Here is an 18903-nt window from a genome sequence, read left to right as displayed (position 1 = left end):
ATTGCACCCTCATTGCAATGCACTTACAGTTCTTAACAAGTCCAGTTATACTTACAAACATTTTTAATGAAGAAATAAAAAGGATTAGTACTGTTAGATTTTGACCTTTGCATATATGTCTTTTCAAAATTCTTTGTGATGAAATGGGAAGTATTATGAAGCAATTCTGCTGAAATATTTTAGCTGTCTTAAGGAAAGCCACTCAGTGATCATTAATACCAAACTAGCTGCTTTTCTATAGAATAGAATTTTTATTTAAAAAAATAACTCATAGATAAACTATAGTCATTCAAACTTGGGTGCTTGCCAGACATTCTCTCATGAAGAAATTGAAGTGGTCCTATTATTTTAGGGAGAACAACTGAGAGCTCTTCATGCTACTGACAACTTACAGTGAAGATGAAAATTGAATGTTAATAAATGTGAACCTATCACTTTGATGGCTTTCCAACACAAGAAGACTTCAGGTGAGATTGGTGGTGACAACTACGTGTTTGTGTATGTGCATCATGGTGAAATGTGTAAACATTTGTAAGATCCGTCCGACCCAGTGAACTAATGTGTTTCAAAGAATCAATGCGTAAGTCTACAAAATAAAAGATATTATCAAAATATGAGACAGACTAATGGGTTTTAAAGGAAAAGAATGAAACATTTATTGATAGGATTTAAGGTTCCACATCATATGCACAGCTAACCTTTAAACTAGATTGTCAACTGGATTGGTGGGGGACCTTCCCGGGGGATTTGTAAAGCACACTTCTGGGCGTGTCTGGGTGGGCCACGGTGTCTCAGTGATGGGAAGGCTGGCTAGGATGTAAACCTAATATATCATTTCCGAAGCTTAAATAGACTTGTTATGACTCATCTTTATGGACATTAATTAGACTGCACCAGCATTAAGTGAAAACAGAAATAAAGTTTTGTAGTGTTTATAATAATAATAATAATACATTGATGGTGTTTATAATAATTGACCCAGGTGGCATGACAATGACACAGTAGAGCCTTTTGCTTTTACTCACCTCCCAACATTGAGGCAGGTACTTAGTTATGCACATTCTTCCTTTAGGCCTTTGCACCTATATACGTATTCTACACTTACAAAGAGAAAGAATCCCAAAATTGACATTTAAATACATTCATTTTCAAATGTTTATGTTTTAATATTCACATGTGTATTTTAAGGTAATTAATAAATGTTGAGTTATTCTAGGCTTGAATTTGATGGATTGAGTCTACAGTTCCTATATATCAAAGCTGAAGCTGGGATTGCTAGTGACAGTCACAGAAGATAGCTTTCCCAGTTTAATTTAGGGAAATAATTTTTTCTAAATCTATTTTAATGCAAACCAAACTTCCATTTATTTAGAACTGTTGTGATGTGTCATTAAAGTGTTCTGAGTTTGGCTGTTTTGAAGATAGTTTGCATCCAGACACATTATAAAGAAAGATCACTGAGGAAATTAGCAAGTCAACATTCTCATAAGGACAATTTGGATTATATTTCTTTAATGTTTGAAAGCTTTGGAGTCAACTGACCAGAGTCTTGGCTCTTAGAAGAGCAGACTGTTGCAATTTTGGTTTATTGCTCTAACTTGTCAAACTCACAGAAGTGCAGTTAAGAATTATGAGTGCTATTTCCAGTCTACACAGGTTTCTACTTATAGAAATTGTTCTTGATTATGAAGAGTTATACTCTTTACAGCTCTGCTTTAGATTCCTTTATACTTCAAGATGAAAGCTAGATAAAGCCAAAAGCACCGTTTTCAGTAACTAAAGTTACTAAAAGTGAACGTCATCTGGCTGCACTGCGCCTTAGAGAACCATTTCTGTTTCCATGAAGACCGGAGTGGCTCCTTGGTGGGAATAAGGGAAAACTCTGACTCGATTCACTCTGTCTGTAAAGAATTTATTATTCTCCCAGAATAAGAACTTATTACCTGAAATAATACTTTAATATCTCAACAATACTTTATAATGCTATAATTCACTGTCTCCATGTCATCAGGAATTTAACATTTTCATCTTTCCATGTGGCCATCTTTGGCACAGAATCTTCCTCTGTACACCAGTTTCAAGTTGAGTTCAGAAATTCCAGATTTTATGTTCTCATGACACTGTCCTGGGCCATTAAATTATGTGACTGGAGACTTTTACTTCCATCCATAATAGAGTATCTGGCAGTAGACTTATCCTTCTACCATAAACAATGAGAAAACTGGATAAAACACGACATTGGCAACAGGAACTGAACAACAGGCAGTCAGAACTGTGATGTCTAAAAGAAAGGAAACCAATGGGATGAGCCAGTGTCCTTGTTTTCTGCCTAAAGGCCCTTACCTGACCATCATGCGTGTGGCGAGAACCCAAAGAGAATACTTCGGTCTTGGAGAGGAAGGGAGAGAGAGAAAATGCAGTGTAAGGAGACAGAGACAGCTGGAAATTGCACGGAAAAGATCCAGAAAGGAGAATGCTATATGTGAAAAACATGTCAACATTTCTGTACTGGGATACCTTAAGCCTGTTGCTGATTACTAACCTGTGGCTACATAAGATAAACCTCCATAAAACAACCAGATAACAGAGCTATATGCTGAAGAATTCTTAAAGCTACATATAAAGTTGTGATTATCAGGCTGGGGATTTAGCTCAGTGGTTTTGCCGCCTGCTGCTCAAGCACAAGGATGGGAGTTCGATCCCCAGTACCAAAAAAAAAATTGTATTTCTGTATTTCTCTACACCAACAGCAATTTGATCTAATCAAGCCATCAAGAGATATGTGTTAAGCATCCACAGAATGTCAGTTCTAAGGTTGGACACTGTGTTGTAAGGTCTTGAGAATGACAAACTCCTACTGTGTGTATGCATTTATGCTGTCATATCTGATCCTTCCTGTCCCATTTGAGCCGAAACCAGGAAAAACAAAGATGGCAAGTTAAGTTTCATGGTTAACCCTGACTTTAAAGGATCCCAGCAAAGTGAAAGTTGGTGCGGTTTTGTTTGTGCTTAATCTATATGATGCACCAAGATTGTCTAATCCTCCTCTGTGCTGGGAGCCCCATGCTGGGTCGTCCAGCCAGTGAGAATAAGCAACCATTTATGGCCTAGCTTTCTGTGTGAGTCACGGAGGGGAGCTTCTTGGAGTGTTAAGAAAGATAAACACATGGCAGCTCTCAAAAGCTTGTTTCTGGAAACCTCACAGGAGGAAACAGATACCCATTGTTCAAAGCCTGTAAAGTGTTGAGTCTGCCGGGGAAACACATGCTTTGTGAAGGCCAGACTTTTGATGGATCAGAAATCGACAGTGCTTGTTATTAAACTGAAATTAACCCAGTGGTAACAGGGTGTTTTTCTGGGGGATAAAGATGAAGACATAGATTTATGAGAGCAAGAAAACAGGTCAAGATCAAGATGTTGCCCCAGTCAGTTGGACCAGACATTCTCATAAGAAAACAAAACAAAACCCTGGAGAAAACTCAGTTTCTCCTGCAATAGACCAGACTATGTCCATGAGGAGAAGAATTGTATGGAGTGCTTTTTCAAATTATAATTCTTAGCATGTCTTAGTTTTACAGAATAATGGTTTCCTTGTGACGTTGCCATACATGTGTATAATGTTCTTTGATTGTGTCCACTCTCCCTCTCCATCACCCTCTCCCCCTCCTCCTGCCTTACCCCTTCCTCTTCCCTAACAGACCTGCTCTACTTTCATGTCATCTTGTTTTCCCTAGATTGCAAATATGAAAGAAAACATGGGATTCTTGTCTTGCTGGGTCTGGTTTATTATTATTTTTTTAACACAGTGACCTCCAGTGCCATCTATTTTCCTGCAAATGATGTGATTTTGCTCTTCTTTATGGTTGAATGATACTTCATTGTGTATCTATATCACGCTTTCTTTATCCATTCAACGGGATACTTTTTCTATAAGTAAATGTTCAACTTTATTTCCATATAGCAATAACAAGGCTGACAATAGGAGCCCTATGTAGAGTTATCTAAGATTTCTTAATCTGTCAAGCAGCTTCATAGCAACATGTTTCTGTTGAAGCTCGTTCAGGCTGGAAGCCTTTTCAGATTCTTCCCGTCTTTGAGAACACTTGAGCAACAAGCCAGACCTAAGTACTGCTTCTACATGCAAGTGTGAGGGGGTTCTGCTATTGGTTCTGTGTATCAAAAACAAAGGACAAATAATTCTAGTCGGTGCAGCACTCAGTTCCGGCACAGGAAAACCTGCAACTAACACTGCTCAGGAGCCAAGAAAAAGCTGGAGCTTGTCTGATGTCCCATGTCCTAGAAAAGCTGATTGTGTCTGTGCTGAATGATGAAGAGAGAGGTGGCTTTGAAGTAGAGACAGGAGTTAAAGAGCAGAAGCCCATAGGGAAGAGAAAAATATATTAAGTAACTTGTCCAATTCTGCCTCCCAGATAACACAAATGCAACTCATTCTTACATAACAAGGTATTGTTTCTCAGCAGTGCCAAGCAGCTTCTTACTTTAGAAGCTGTTTGCTTATTTTACTTCCAGTCTGTGGCTGCAGAGATACTCACCACACAGTAGTGTATTGTCCCACGACAGTTATAGATGGTGGCTATGGAAAATTCTGCAGTATTAAAAGTTGATACTACTCTTTGTGTGCTTATTTCGTTAGTCATTTAAATAACGTGGTCCATCGATGGGACACCCAGACATAAACTGTGAAAAATTTATGCACCTGTCTTTGATAGTTTGCTAGTGTTTGGTGGTATAAAAACCATTGATTTATGCATTTCTAATATTTTTCATTTTGCAAGCATATATATATATATATATATACACACACACACATATATCTGTCAAGGTAGAAGAATAGGACATAGTTTCTTTTACAATTTGTTGGCTTGATTTATAGCTTAAATATTGAGACCGATGGTAAGTTTCACTTGCATTAAGCTCTGCAATTTTAGGTTCCAGGGCTGTGTGGCCACACCTGAGCCAGCACTGTCCAGGACATTAGAGTTGAGTAACCTGGCTCACTAGGACTGGCATTCAACAGGAAAAGAAAAGGTGTCCTCCTCACCTGACAATATTTTACTTGTTTACTGGGGAAATACCATCAGATGCTGTGGCCCTGGGTGATGTAGTCTCCTTTCTAAAAAAGCTTTTCATTTCCAGGAAAAATCCGTCATTTTTATGTTCTACCTCTTACACCATTTCTACGGTATAGATCGCAATATAGAACATGCAGAGGAAAAGATTCTGGTCCTGGGTGGAGAAGGGTTTAGGGGAAATGCTCACTCTGCAGGATGCTCCTTTCCATTCACCACACTTTGTAATAACTTCACTTCTTACTGAGTAGGACTCTGGAAATACTATGTCATGGATCACACAAGGGGCTAATAAGATAGCATAGCAAATAATCTAAGCAAAAAAGGCTGCATCTACATGGGGAGCTGATGTAGTGTCTAGAAAATGTTTTCAGTGAGAGTAAATAAAAGTCATCTATTAAGATAAGTTGCCCAGAGACCCAGAGTAGAAAGAAGATGGTGGATTTTCCTCAAGGTTTTTCTTCCAATTTACAGATGAGATGTTCATATTTTTAAATGAGTCATCCAACAAACATGCTGTGTCCCTCCTAACGAGAGATCTGTATCCGCTTCCCGGAGGAGCACCCTGGTCTCTCTTCGTCCTCCTACAAGTCCTGGATTATTTGGACCTGTCCTCCCTCTTGCTTTCATTCTTAGTTCCTTCACCACTAGTCTTGGGGTAAAGATTTGTGCCTTGTCTTCTCAAGAAAAGTTACAGCGTTGAGCAGAGCCTTGAGCTCAAGCGCACTGAGCTGGGGCCTTAAAACTTATCAGTTTGAGAATATTGCTACCAATGAGGATATATTTATTCCTAATATGCATTGGAAAATCAAGATAAATCACTTGGACAATGATACCTAACCTGTAAGAGAGAATATAACATTTGGCATTTACAATATTCCTGGCTTTTCATAAAAGTATAAAACATGATATGTCAATAATATAATGAAGCTAGTTTTTTATGGACTTAGCAGTGCATTTCATCCATAACATTTATAATTTTTAAAAGTGGTTTAAAATGAATTCTATTTTGAGAGAAATCTGGGAGACATTTACATCATTGGGAAAAAATTACAGTGACCCTCCCTTTAGTATTGCAAAACCAGGCTACGTGATGGCCATCATTTGTGTAACAGAATGTTATTATTGTCTTTATTATTATTTTCCTACTTTGTTTTTATCAAAAAGCCCTTTGGACTGTAATCCTCACTGTATAGTTGTCAAAGTGGAAGTGTTCTTTAATTAAGATCTTCAGTGCAGTTATGATTTTTTCTCTTTAAAATTGGGATCGTACAGAACAACTGCCTTTGTTCCTCTGAGGTGCTGTAACTGAATCCCACAGGCTAGGTGCCTCTAAATAGCCAGCTTTCGTTTTGCCCAGCTCTGGAACAGAGATGCTCAAGATCAAAGCGCCAGCAGACTCAGTGCCTGGTGAGGATCCACCGCCAGGGCTTGGACAGCCGCGTTCTCGCCTCATCCTATGTGCCGGAAGCGGGCAGGCGCTCTCTGACGTCACTCCTACAAGAGCGCTGATCCCAGCTCCATGACCCCATCCTTGAGACCTAAGCACCCGCCAGAGGTTTCAGCACATGATTTTATCACATTGGAGTTGAAGATTTCAATTTATGATGGGGGGGGCATTCAGTTCATTGCAATAGCGAAAATCAGTATTTCTTCCTTTTCCACATTTCAGTTCTAAGCCTCCTATTTTCTCCATGTCCTATGTCTTGTAAGCAATCTTATACAACCCTCTGTTCTGATTCTCAGTGTACCCTTCTTTATCATTGTGATGCTCAGATATGCATGTCTTTATCATTAATTTAGCTGCCCCAGCCTATTGTATAGGCATTTGTATTTCACTGTTTCCAACTTAATTTGGTTCTCACTTCCAGAGATTTCCATGGAAGTTTTCTTTCTAATTTATAATTGGATGAAAAATCTATGTTTTAAAAATTTGAATACTAGGCCTTTCTGTCAAATAAAATCCCTTGATTTCTTACTTCCTCACTCTATCTGCCAAATGGTAACCAAATAAGTTTTTATTCATAACTTGAATATGATTATTCAGCTACTTAATCTACTTGACCATTTGACTGTTCAATTTTCTATCTTAGAATTCTTCGTTATCCTCCCCAAATAATGCCATATTTGACAAACTAGGGCCCTTTGACCAAAGAAAGCGGTGCTATACATTCTTCTATCTTAATAATCTGACTGTTAATCAAAGAGAAAACAATTTTTTAAGTAACTGCATGTCTCTATTATTGGGCTTCAAGTTTTATCTTTTTTTCCCTCATTTAGAAAAATTCTGCTCTTCTCCAGATAATTTACTCCAAGAAGTACACTTCGGTTTTTGGAAATGAATCAAATCACTCTCCCATTCTCTTTTAATTGTCTCTCACATACTTTTCTGGCCAATAAATCCCAAATTTTAATTGATGTTCCCCTGATTTGTCCTCAGAATGGAATCAGAGTAAAAGAAACTCTGTCCTGTGATTCCTTTTTACTTGAAAATTTCATCCCCTGAAGTGAGGTTTTGTCTTGATTAATCTCTCCCTTCCTCTTTCTCTCTCCCTCTCTCCTTCTTGCTATTTCCCTCCAGCTCTCTGTCTCTCTCCTTCTTTAGCTAGGTTTTTCGTGTTCCAGGGCTCCAGCCCTGATCATCAACACTGCTCATTTATTATTTCCCAAATGCCAGTGAAAACCCTCAGGGCCCTGAGATGCTGAAACTTGTCTCCTATCAGATCTCAGGGTGTATTCTGTAATTGTTAGTATACCTGTGTCTTAGCTCTCAGTTAGATTGTAAATCCTTTAAGGACAAGAATTGAGTCTACTTCTTTGATTTGCAAAGCAGATGCCACACTCACTGGCATTTTGTAAGTAAATTTTGGCTCAGTAACTCCAGAGCTGAGCTCCAAAGGGAAGCCACATGTGGCCAGTGGTCAGGCCCTGGTGATCTCTGGTTTAATTTTCACTTTAAAAATTTACATAGAAGAATTTCCTGGAAATAGATTTGGAGAGTTGTGACTAGCACTAAAAATAAGTAAAATATAAGCTCAGATACAATATTCCAGTGAATTTCTCCTAGTGAGGAAAATCAGGCTTTGAAAGCATTGTGGTCTAGGATGAGGAATCAAGTAGATCCTTGATCTGGAGTCACTCAGGTTGTTGACAGAGGAGCTGATGTAGAGATTTGAAAAGGAGCCTCTGTAAAATCATGAGCAACTTTTTGTGGCTTTTGCTCCTTGGCCCGTCAGTCTAAGTGTGAGGTCTAAGCACACACTGGGTTACTTCTTGGGCCTTGTTAAATAGCTCATTCCTTTGTTCGGAACAGTTAGATGTTCTGAGAGGATTCCAAACACTGATGGAAGTCTCAGGGTGAACACAGCCTATAAATCTTCCCAAGGGTTTTCATTTACCCAAATGGGAAGTTAATTATCACTGACATAAACTGCAAAGATCAACAACCTCCAATTAATTTTAACAAATGTCCAGGGAGTGCCAAGATCGTGTGGGCTGAAGACAAAGCTTACGCCTTAGAAAAACTTAGATCAAATACAGAGGTGGCTAAACTATAGACCTCAGGCCAAAGCTGGCCTACTGCCTACTTGTGTAAATAAAGTTTTATTGGGATTCAGCCAGATGCATTTGTGCTTTTATTGTCTGTGGCAGATTTTGCACAGCTATGCACAACTGAGTATAGTTTCAGCAGAGATCATGTGGCTGCTCCTTTATAGAAAAAGTTTGCCAATCTCATCTAATAAAACACAAAAAATTGATTAAAATAGTGTTCTATGAGAATTCCATATGAAAATGACATTGTCAATATAATATTTTCCTCATTTATATGACTAAATAACTTATTTCACCATCTGATGGAAAGCCTTAAAAGGACAGAAGAAAGTTTCCCTTTTGAAAACTTAGTGAGAAAAAAACATTGTGGTCTTTATGAAATGGCATTTCATGGTTTTCTGTCTTACACATACATAATCACACTGACCAGAACTTGAATGTTTGACTGCAAAATGCCGATATTATCAGTGTCTCTCTCTGACACACCCAACCACCCCCACACATATATACACGCACACAAATCCAGTGCTACGTCAGCTGAATATCAGATCAAAGACCACCAGGGGACTCTCCATCAGTGTGGGTCACCGTCATCATATGCAGGGCCTCGGTGCCTGGCACTGTTATTTTTGAGCCAATATTTATTTGTGAAATTAACTTACTAGCATGTCTGAAATTGTACTTGGTAGCACTAGGGTTCCTGTCCTGCACGAGAACCCACTGGAGAAGCAGCTTCCACCCTCGCATGGGCCCATGGGCCTGTGTGCACAGGTCACCCCAATTCCTACCGTTCCCCAACTCAGGGGAGGTGTCAGCTGCCATTGCCAGCATGCTCAGCAAAGAGATTTCTCTGCAGCCATTCTTTTAGAAACAGGATAACAAAAGATTCACCAAGAAGACTGTTTAAACAATGAGTTTTCCTACCTGTTTAGTATTCAAGCAAAGGGTATGCTGTCTGCAGTCTCTTTACTCTTTTATGTTCTTTCCCAACCCCTGTAGATAGGATAATTTGAGACCAGTGTCTTAGACTCATAAGGAAAAGCAGAGTTGAAATGATTTTAGAGAAAAGATATCCAAAGAGAAGTGAATTGAAGATAAACTTGGAGGTTTAGAGAGAAAATATTAGCATTTATATGTTTTATTGCTTTCTACATCTGCATTTTATTAGTATATAACAGTCAAAAATTAGAACTCGTATGAATACGTAAACATATCTAGAAGCTGACTCAAAATTGAGGGATAGAAGCATATTGTGACACAAGGATGAAGACCATAGTCTTGGGGACTGGAAGGGGATCTGAGAGCTTGTTACATCCAAACCTTCATTGTAGAAATCGAGCACCCGAAGCACCAGAAGGTGGGACAAGCAGGTGAAGGGCACATAGCATAGACTAGTTCTTCTAAATCCCACTCACGTGTTCACAAGTCATGGAGACCACTATGGTGATAAATAATCGCCCTGCAATAACTGGGCAACTTGTAGGAAACTGTCAGCCCGCTTCCTCCAGCGAAGCACAAATTTCAGGTGGTGGTACCCAGAATACTTTGCCCTTTTTTTGTGAAAAATGGCATCTGATCAATCTTGCCTGCTGCCAGGAGAGGCCGTGAGCTATGGCTGTGTTCTCATTGGCCAGCTCTCCTTGGCCTGCATCTGCCTGCTTTTCCTGTGGAAATAAAATATATGGGCAGGAGAAAGGACATATTTGGTAATGTTACGCTCCTCAGCTTCCTGCTCGGGGCTGTCTCAGCTGTAAAATGTCAAGGGAAAAAATATCCCTCCAACTTGGAATGAATTCCAGACAGACCCTGATGCCTGCAAATTGGTCGGAGGGAGCCAAGTCCGGAGTAAGCGAACATGAAGAAGGCTCATTATGTGACTTCAAGAGACGCTCACATAATCAGACACTCTGGTATTTATGACTTTCCCCCATTTCAGATGGTCTGTAGCTCACAGCTCTCCCCTCCCTTTACCGCCGATTCTGAGCTTCCTTTTAAATTAAACCTCAACAGTTATAAAAAGACTCTCACATTACTTCTAAGCCACAAGTCCTACCAGGAGACACTCTGTTCATACAGGGCTGTTAGGGCTGGAAAAGGGCAGCTCTTTTTGATTATTAGTCTGGGGAGGGCAGGCCAGGAAGTGAGACTCACTTTACCTTGACCACACAGCAGAAGTCCTCATCGGGTTCCCATGTTTGTGCCAGCTCTCTGCCACTCACAGCGCTGAACATGACGATCTTTACTGAAAAGTACTTATTTATTTCCATTAGCTTTCTTTTTCATTTTGGCTCTACTTTTCATCAGAGGGCATGGACTAACCAGTGTATCCTGACACTCCCAGTGTATGAATATATCACGGGGACTGTGTGTAAGATTGAATTTTGGAGGATCTTTATCTTTTTGCTGGCATTCAGTACTTTTTCTCCCCCTCTTTTAACCCAATTGCCACATGTTGGCAAAGAGGGAAGGAAATAGTTTGTAACCCAAACCTCATTCAATTCCTGCATACACATTTTCCTGTCAGCTTCTTGCTCTTCATTTCTAAATGCTATGGTGTTTGTACTTGGTCATCCCCAGTCCTTATTTGGGTTCTCCAAGAAGCACGGAAGCATCCAAGAATCAGTTTTAGCAACTGGTGGAAGAGCCCACATGGGAAATGTGGTGATCCGTCTTAACATGTGGTCTCTAGGAATAAGGGTCTCCTTTTTCTCTCTCCCTCCACTGTCCAGCACCTTTACACTGGTTTTGCCCCTCAACAGTCTAGGGTTTGTGCTACTTCCATGGTGATCAACTGTTAGGTCATAAACATCAGATGTGGCATCACTGAATGAGTCAGTGGGGAGGAAGCTGGGCTGGAAACACAGCTGAGATCCTCTGTTGACAGATGGATGCCTTCTTAATCACAGCCTGTGTGGGTGTAGGGAGAGCCTTGCCTGGCCCAGCCCTGACACTGATTCACAGACCTGGACTCTAGGAAGAGGCTGGGAAAGCCCATCCTCAGGGAGCTCCACTTTTTCCTCCTCCTCACCTCTCACAGGACACCCACACCACTAGGAGGAGGCAGGCATGGACACGGGGAATGCTAGCTCGTCATTTTGCAAGTGTCAGGAAAGTAAACCTGCTTTTCTTATGCATACTCCTGTGTGGTTCCTTGTTAAACAAATACAAACCAAAATGAATTTTGTTAGCATTGTCTATTGCTCTACATTCATTTCCGATGGGGTCACTGACTGTCATAGCTGTCTCCTTCCCTATAAAATGGGCATAAGCAGGGCTCACTGTTTGGAAAGCAGGGGCTGCTACTTGGCAGCATTATTACTGTACTTTGGTGTGTAAGGGAGTTGGTTCCAACACTCACCAGGGATATAAAAATCCAGGGCATGTTTAGGTCCCTTATGTAAAATGGTGTGGTATTTACATAAAACCTACGCACAACATTCTGTATATTTCAAATTACCTCTAGATCACTTACATCTACTATAATGTAAATGCTATGTAAGTAGTTGTTAGACTGTTATTTAGACAGTGATGACAAAAATAAATGTCTGCACCTGTTCAGTTCAGACTAAGTTTTTCCCCATATATTTTTTTCAGTCCCCAGTTGGTTGACTCCCAGGGTGTGAGACCAATGGATACAAAATGACTTATGTATTGCATTTCTCCAGTTATCCTTCTATTAAGCACTGGGTACCACTGGAAGATTCTCCTCTTATCGGATATTTAAAACACAATTCCCCAAGCCCATATTTTATTTTAGAAGAATTAGCTTAAAATTTCTAAATCGAAGGTTCCCAAGAGCACAATGTGAGAGCCATTGTACATTTATTAGGCCAATGGGAGATCAGTCAAGGAGAGAGACAATGTCCTTTCTTGTGGCCACAGTCAGGGACTGCTCAGGATTCCTGAGGGCCTATTAGGCTTTCTCCTCCAGGCATTTTGCACCTGAAAGAGAACATTCCACAGGAGAGCAGGTTCTAACATTTCACTGGAATGCAATACAAGACCATGGAAACTCTAGTTCAAATAAAATTATCATGGCTTAGATTAACAGCAGATAGCTCTTGATGAGCCTGGCCCACCTGCATTCCCTGTCTGCTAAAGATACTAATAAATAAAAATAGTTTGAAAACCCAGCAGGGACACTCCAGCCAGATGTAAGGGAAGAACATCTGGCCTTAGAGTACAGTAGAAGTTTTGAAGTTTCTCTCTTGGGGAGAGTCTTTAAAATTATTTTGGAAGAACATACTTGAACCATCAAGATGCACTCTTGACTCCTGGTCTGGAAAAGATTACATAATTTTCAGGGTTTTCTTCAAGACACAAGATTCTCCAAGTTGTTAAAAGGTGTCTCTGCATTATTCACTGCTGGTAAGATGGTTACGTGTAACCAGGTCTCAGTAGGATCCAAGCTACTTCTACATCACAAAGTCAGATTCTCCTTGTTGGAAGAGAATGGAGGAGTGCTTATTCCATCTCTTTTTTTTCACCTATGGACAACTGAGGCATGCACAGGTGGCCAGCAGAAGTGCTGGGTCTAGAATTCAGCCACCTTGGCTCCCAATTCTGTGTGATTTCCACACCATACTTTTCCTAAAAAATATATATTCATGACATAGCCACATTTCTATCTTCCTGGGCCACCATAGACTTGACATTCTAGAAATGCTTTTTTAAGAATTTTGTTTATTACATGAGCAGTACTGAGATAGAAATATGAGGAGCCCTGGGGATTGGTGTGGCTAAATATCACAATTTAGAAGAATAGTTTAGGGAAAGGAAAAAAGAGGAAATGCTAGTTATATGAGCTCATTTCTACTTGCTAAAAAATTTAAAACATTATGTTTGAGACCCAACAACTTTTTCTTTCACTTATCCCCATACCAGAGGCTTGCAAGGCAACTCTCTACACAAATCCGTCTTGTGTATTTCCTATCCAGAACAGAAACTTCTGTGACAAGGAATCTCCAGTTTGTTAACTTCCCTTAGAAAAAGTTCTGTTTCATCTCTACAGAATGCAAACTTGTGCTGAATTTTACCTCTCTGTTATCCTTGAAATGGGTAATTCTTCCTGATCTTAGATGACATTCAACAGCTTTAATTTCTAACTTATAAATTGCTTGTTCTTTTTCAGTCTTGGAGGATATCTGTCCATTTCACATAGGAAGCCAGTTGAGTTGTTCCTCTTGCTTTCTCCATGGAAACTGCATTTAAAAGGCTTCCTCCACATAACTCAGGTTGTGAAGTCAGGCCTCACAAATGCATGACCTTGTGAATGAGTTTAAGAAGCCAGCATTGCTAATAGATCACAAGTAAAATAATTATTTTGAATGACAAATTGTCACCTAAAGCTGATAATAATATTACAGTAACTGTTTTTTTGTCCTGTGTTGATCTTTTTAGCTTCTTTGCTGAGCATGTAACAAAATTATAATGCCAACGGACTCTCCATATAGTCTGAGTGGGCAATTTCACAGTGAATTTTATTTGAAAAGCTCAAAAAACCATTTTAATCTCAAATATTTCTTCTGCTGATCAGTCAGCAATTGAAATTTCCATTAGTAGTTTCCACTGCTTAGGTTAAGAAATCATCTTTAGAAGACTGTGTCTGTCAGCATCCGGCAGTGTCAAAAGATGAACCTTAGCTTCACATTAGCTCATGAATACTTTAGCTTTGTATCCAGGCCTTCAGCATGAGACAAAGGAAAGTTATTTTGACAGTTAATGAAAAAAGAGATTATGTTGGGAAAATAAGCCAGAGTGGGCAACAGCAGTGGGGATGAATTTGAGAAAAAGAGACAGGTTTCCAGAGAAAACCAGCATCGAATCCCAGCTTTGTTTTTATCTGTTTTTAGGTGCTGTATTTCTGTTATCTATATCTCTAACATGCTTAATACATTTGTTTACTTCTTTCTCAAAGATCTTCATTACCATTAATCTAACTGAATCTTCATGTTGCGTTAGAAACATAAATTAGATGCCATCAACTAAGGGTATGCTGATTCAGTACATCCTTTTAGAATCAACGTGCACTAGTGTAGGTAAACCTTTATAGGACACAGCAGTGAGGTAGTGCTCAAATGTTATGGTGGCTCCATATGTGGAGGGAGGCAAGCAAGAAGGAGAATGTAAAAGAAAGAGTTTAGGTCACATACACATACGAACACACAATATCATATTGGTTCTATTTTTCCGGAGAACGTTTTTTTGGTGGGGGGTTAGTTCCCATGATTATAGAGGTTTGGCAAGCCCAAAATCTGTAGGATAGGCCACCAGTCTAGAGGCAGAGAAGGGTTGAAATTTGCCTCTGAATGCAATCTGCTGGCAGAATTCCTTTTCTTCTTGGGTAAGTTTGTCTTTTTCCCTTAGAACCTTCAACTGATTGAAGACTGCACCTATAATGATGCATCATCCGCTTTACTTGAAATCTACTGTTTTCACTATTAATGTTAATTTAAAATACTTTCACAGAAATGTCTAGGACAATGTTTGACTAAATATCTGGCTACCAGGGCCTTATCAAGTTGACACATAAAATTAGCTGTGGCCTGTGTGCCAGGCACTGTCCTGGTCATTTTAGAAATAGTGATTATCTCACACGGCATCATTCCATTAATGTCCTCTCTGATGATGATGATGATGATAATTTGGTATCTTCCTGGAGCTACTTAAATGAAGAAACCTTATGCAAATTAGCAATATTTCCAAAAGTTAGGTTTTCGAGTGATGACAAAGCTAGGGCGTCATAAGAATCTTGAACCTTTATCTAAGATTGGAAAAGTAGAGCCCTAATTGTATAATACTTTTCCTTGTAGTATTAGACAATTATGCAAAACATCTCTCAGAGCATAACCAGACTGTGCAGCCCACGATAAACTAGAAGACTGGCTGTAACATCAAAGAAACAGAGAAGATTTTGTGGCCCTCTGCTTGTTTACCTGCAGGGCAAATGCCTGAAATCCTGAAGTCTATATTACACATGGTTTGGCTGCACTTAGAGGAAAAACTTGAATTTCTAACTTTCATCATACAAAGGACCTATTGTCCCCTTCTCATATCTGTTGGTGAAGCATGGAAACTTTCCCTTTGCTTTCCACTTTATTATTATTCTATTTATTTGTTTATGTTGTCTACAGTTTTTTTTTTTTCACTTCATTACACCTGTTTTCAAGCGCTCAGTGAAATCACTCCCTTTCCTTGGGAGAAAATGACAGACAGCCATGGAATCTTCCTCTGGATGTGAGAACAGAAATAGCTCTCAGGAAAAAATAGTGGGAACACAGGTATCATCTTCATGAAGTGACTTGGTGACTTCACAAGATAGGCCCTGCCCATCGGGGTGAGCAGGACTTGGGCCACTCTCGGGGCCTGTAATTACAGTACAAAGATGAAGTTGCATCTCTGAAAGCAAACTTTGTCCAAGTCTCAGAGGCTCACTCTACTTTTCCAAATTACCTCAATTGGAGAGTATATTGGAAGCAGTCATGGAAGGTCTCTGGAAAGATACATAGAAGACCTGGTGACATTGTTGCCTCCGGCCTGAGGGACTGGAATTTGTCAGGGAGCCACAAGGGCCTGCTTCTCAGTGGATGCTCCTTAGCAACATGGCAAATTTGAAAGTATAGCATGGGAACTATTGCTCCTCTGCTACCAGCCTGTCTCCCAACCTATCCAGCTAATTAATTAGCTAGTTAAATTAATACAGTGTAATAAAAAACAATTAGAAACACCTAGATCTTCCTCTTGCTATTTAGTTAGTGGTTCAGATTTACTCTTAATTTGGTTATTTCCTCTCTTCCAGATCAACACCCAATCAACACCTCCTTGTTCTCCCTTAAACATCCCAGGCATCTCCCAGCCTCAGGTTTCTTATAAAAGCAATTTCTTATGCCTGGATAAATCTTGTCCTCATTTTCTGTATGGCTCACTCTTGCCTATGTTGTCATGACTCAAATACGGTGTCACTTTCTCTGTGGGCCTACCTTGCCTGGTCTATTGTAGAGTTACAGCCCAGCGTTCCATATCTATTTTATATTTCATGGCATTATTTTCTTTTAAAGTACTATATAATGATATATTTACTTCTTTTTAAATCTGTAATGGATTTATTTGTTCACTGCTGTTTGCCCCACCCCTAAATACTGCCTGGCACTCATAGACTGTCAAGAAATAATTGCTGAATAAATAGGAGAGAGAATTAATGAGTTTGGCTTTCTAAATTTATTATGCTTCATGGAGTATCATCAAACAATTTAAGGTTAACACATCTAGATTTTTATTCTATAATAGTTTCTGTTAAGTTTTCTGAAAACACTGCTCAATGTATATTTTAAAAGCAAATTCAAGATTCTCTACAAATGGCCAACAGGTACATGAAAAGATACTCATTATCACTAATTGTCAGGGAGATTAAAATTAAAATCACAAGGAAGTGGTGGCCCATGTCTACAATTCCAAGACACTGGGAGGCTGAGGTGGAAGTTTCAAAAAGTTGAACCCACTCTGGGCAATTTAGCAGGTTAGTGAGGCCCTGTCTCAAAGGGAAAAAAGGGCTTGAGGCTCAGCCCTGAGTTCAATCCCTAGTACTGAAAAAAAAATACCACCTCTCCCCCCCAAGATAGGCATTGGTGAAGATGCAGAAAAAGGAAATCCTTTTATACTATTGGTGGGCATGTTACTTGTACAATTGCCATGATGAATAGTTTGCGGGTTCCTCAAAAAATAAAACTAGAGCTACCACGTGATCTAACCACCTGACTACTGAGTATATGTCCAGAATAATTGAAATTAGGATATCAAAGAGATGTTTGTAATCCCTATGCTCACTGAAGCATTATTGCCAGGAGCTAAGCCATAGAAGTAACCTAAATGTCCACTGAGAGACAAATGGTTAAAGAAAATGGGATGTCATTCAGCCTTTAAAAAGAAGGAAATCCTGTCGTTGGAGCCAGCATGGATGAATCTAGAGGACATAATGCTGGGTGAAATAAGCCAGGCACAGAAAGACAAGTATAATATGGTTTCAGTAATGTGTAGAACCTATGTCAAACTCATAGTATCAGAGAGTAGAATGGGGCTCACCAGGGGTTGGAGGTTGGAGAAATCTGGACGGCTCAATCACAATGTACCAAGTTTCAGTTATACGAGGTGTGTAAGTCCCGGATACCTACTAGTAGCTAACCATGGTGCCTAGAGTAAGTACTGAATTGTATACTTAAAATGTGCTAAGAAGGTAGATCTTATGTTGTGTTTTTTCCACAAAATTAACAATAATAAATAAAAAAAGGTCAGGTGGAAATTTTTGGAAGTGATAGGTTTATGGCATAGATTGTGGCAGTAGTTTCACAGGTGCATATTTATTTTGACCTCAGGTTGTATACGTTAAATATGTGCAGTTGTTTTAATGTCAACCATAAGCCAATAATGTATTTTTTTTTCAAAAGAGTAATACTCCATTGCAAAGTGAAACATACATTTTCTTCTGCTACTTGACAACTCTTTTGCCTGGCCAATTTCCTAGTGTATGTTAAGAGTATTTTAAAATCTAGACTATCATCATTAAGATAATTTTTGTTTGTAGTTTTTAACTTCTGAAGATATTTTTAAAATAACCATTCTCTTCAACAAATTTGCTCCATTATTAAAGATTTATCTATGTTGACAAACTTCCAATTCTCATCACCTGGAATAGGTTTAATGAATAGTCAATTAGTTACTTAAACCAGTAGAAGATTTAAGGATAGGGAATTAGGCACTGACAAAGCCCATTGGAAGAGTGAGGGACAGAGGAAGCCACTGTGACCTCTGAGGAACTCAAGAAATTGCAAGAATCATAGGAAAGTGCCCCATTGCTCCTGATCTCTACAGTAGCTGGCAAGCACAGGGCCGCCCAATGGCAGGAGAGCACCCCTAAACTGCTGTGGACCCCATGTTGGCTGATTACTGAGTTCCTACAAGGCCCATGTCTGTAATTGTGCCTTCTTCACCTCTTTCTGTAGAATTTGTCTTTCCCAGTGTGCTCTGTGATATAAATCAGAAAAGATTGCCACACCATGCCTCAGAGATCCCTCTGTATCCAGATTTCCAGAAGCCCCAAACCTAAAGAAATGAAAAGGAAAGATGTGTTGAATTCCTCATCAAAATGTTATGCTGATATTTCTCATGCCTATTTTAAGTTTAATTCTTCTTAGCTTTTGAGCTCAGGGTGTTGCCTGGCTTGTTTTGGTGGTTACTGCACTGATTTCTACTTCCTGCACATTTTGTA

The 18903-nt window shown here is 39.4% G+C and overlaps 1 long non-coding RNA gene across 15 annotated transcripts in view; it reads left to right on the top strand.

Moving 5' to 3' along the window:
* The window catches only part of LOC106009481 (uncharacterized), a 227400-nt gene that overhangs the window by 162851 nt on the left and 45646 nt on the right, over nt 1-18903 (top strand). For 12 of the 15 annotated variants that reach the window (XR_015442515.1, XR_015442514.1, XR_001183553.3 and 9 more), the window contains one exon: nt 353-467. This is a non-coding gene — a long non-coding RNA (uncharacterized LOC106009481). The other 3 variants (XR_015442518.1, XR_015442519.1, XR_015442516.1) reach the window with 3 other exon arrangements.

The sequence above is a fragment of the Heterocephalus glaber genome, unplaced genomic scaffold (genome assembly GCF_053883595.1).
Source record: "Heterocephalus glaber isolate CG9 unplaced genomic scaffold, H.glaber_assembly_v1.0 deba00001550, whole genome shotgun sequence".
Classification (NCBI taxonomy): domain Eukaryota; kingdom Metazoa; phylum Chordata; class Mammalia; order Rodentia; family Bathyergidae; genus Heterocephalus; species Heterocephalus glaber.
Note: the sequence above shows the minus strand (reverse complement) of the source record. Positions and strands in the feature narration are given on the sequence as shown.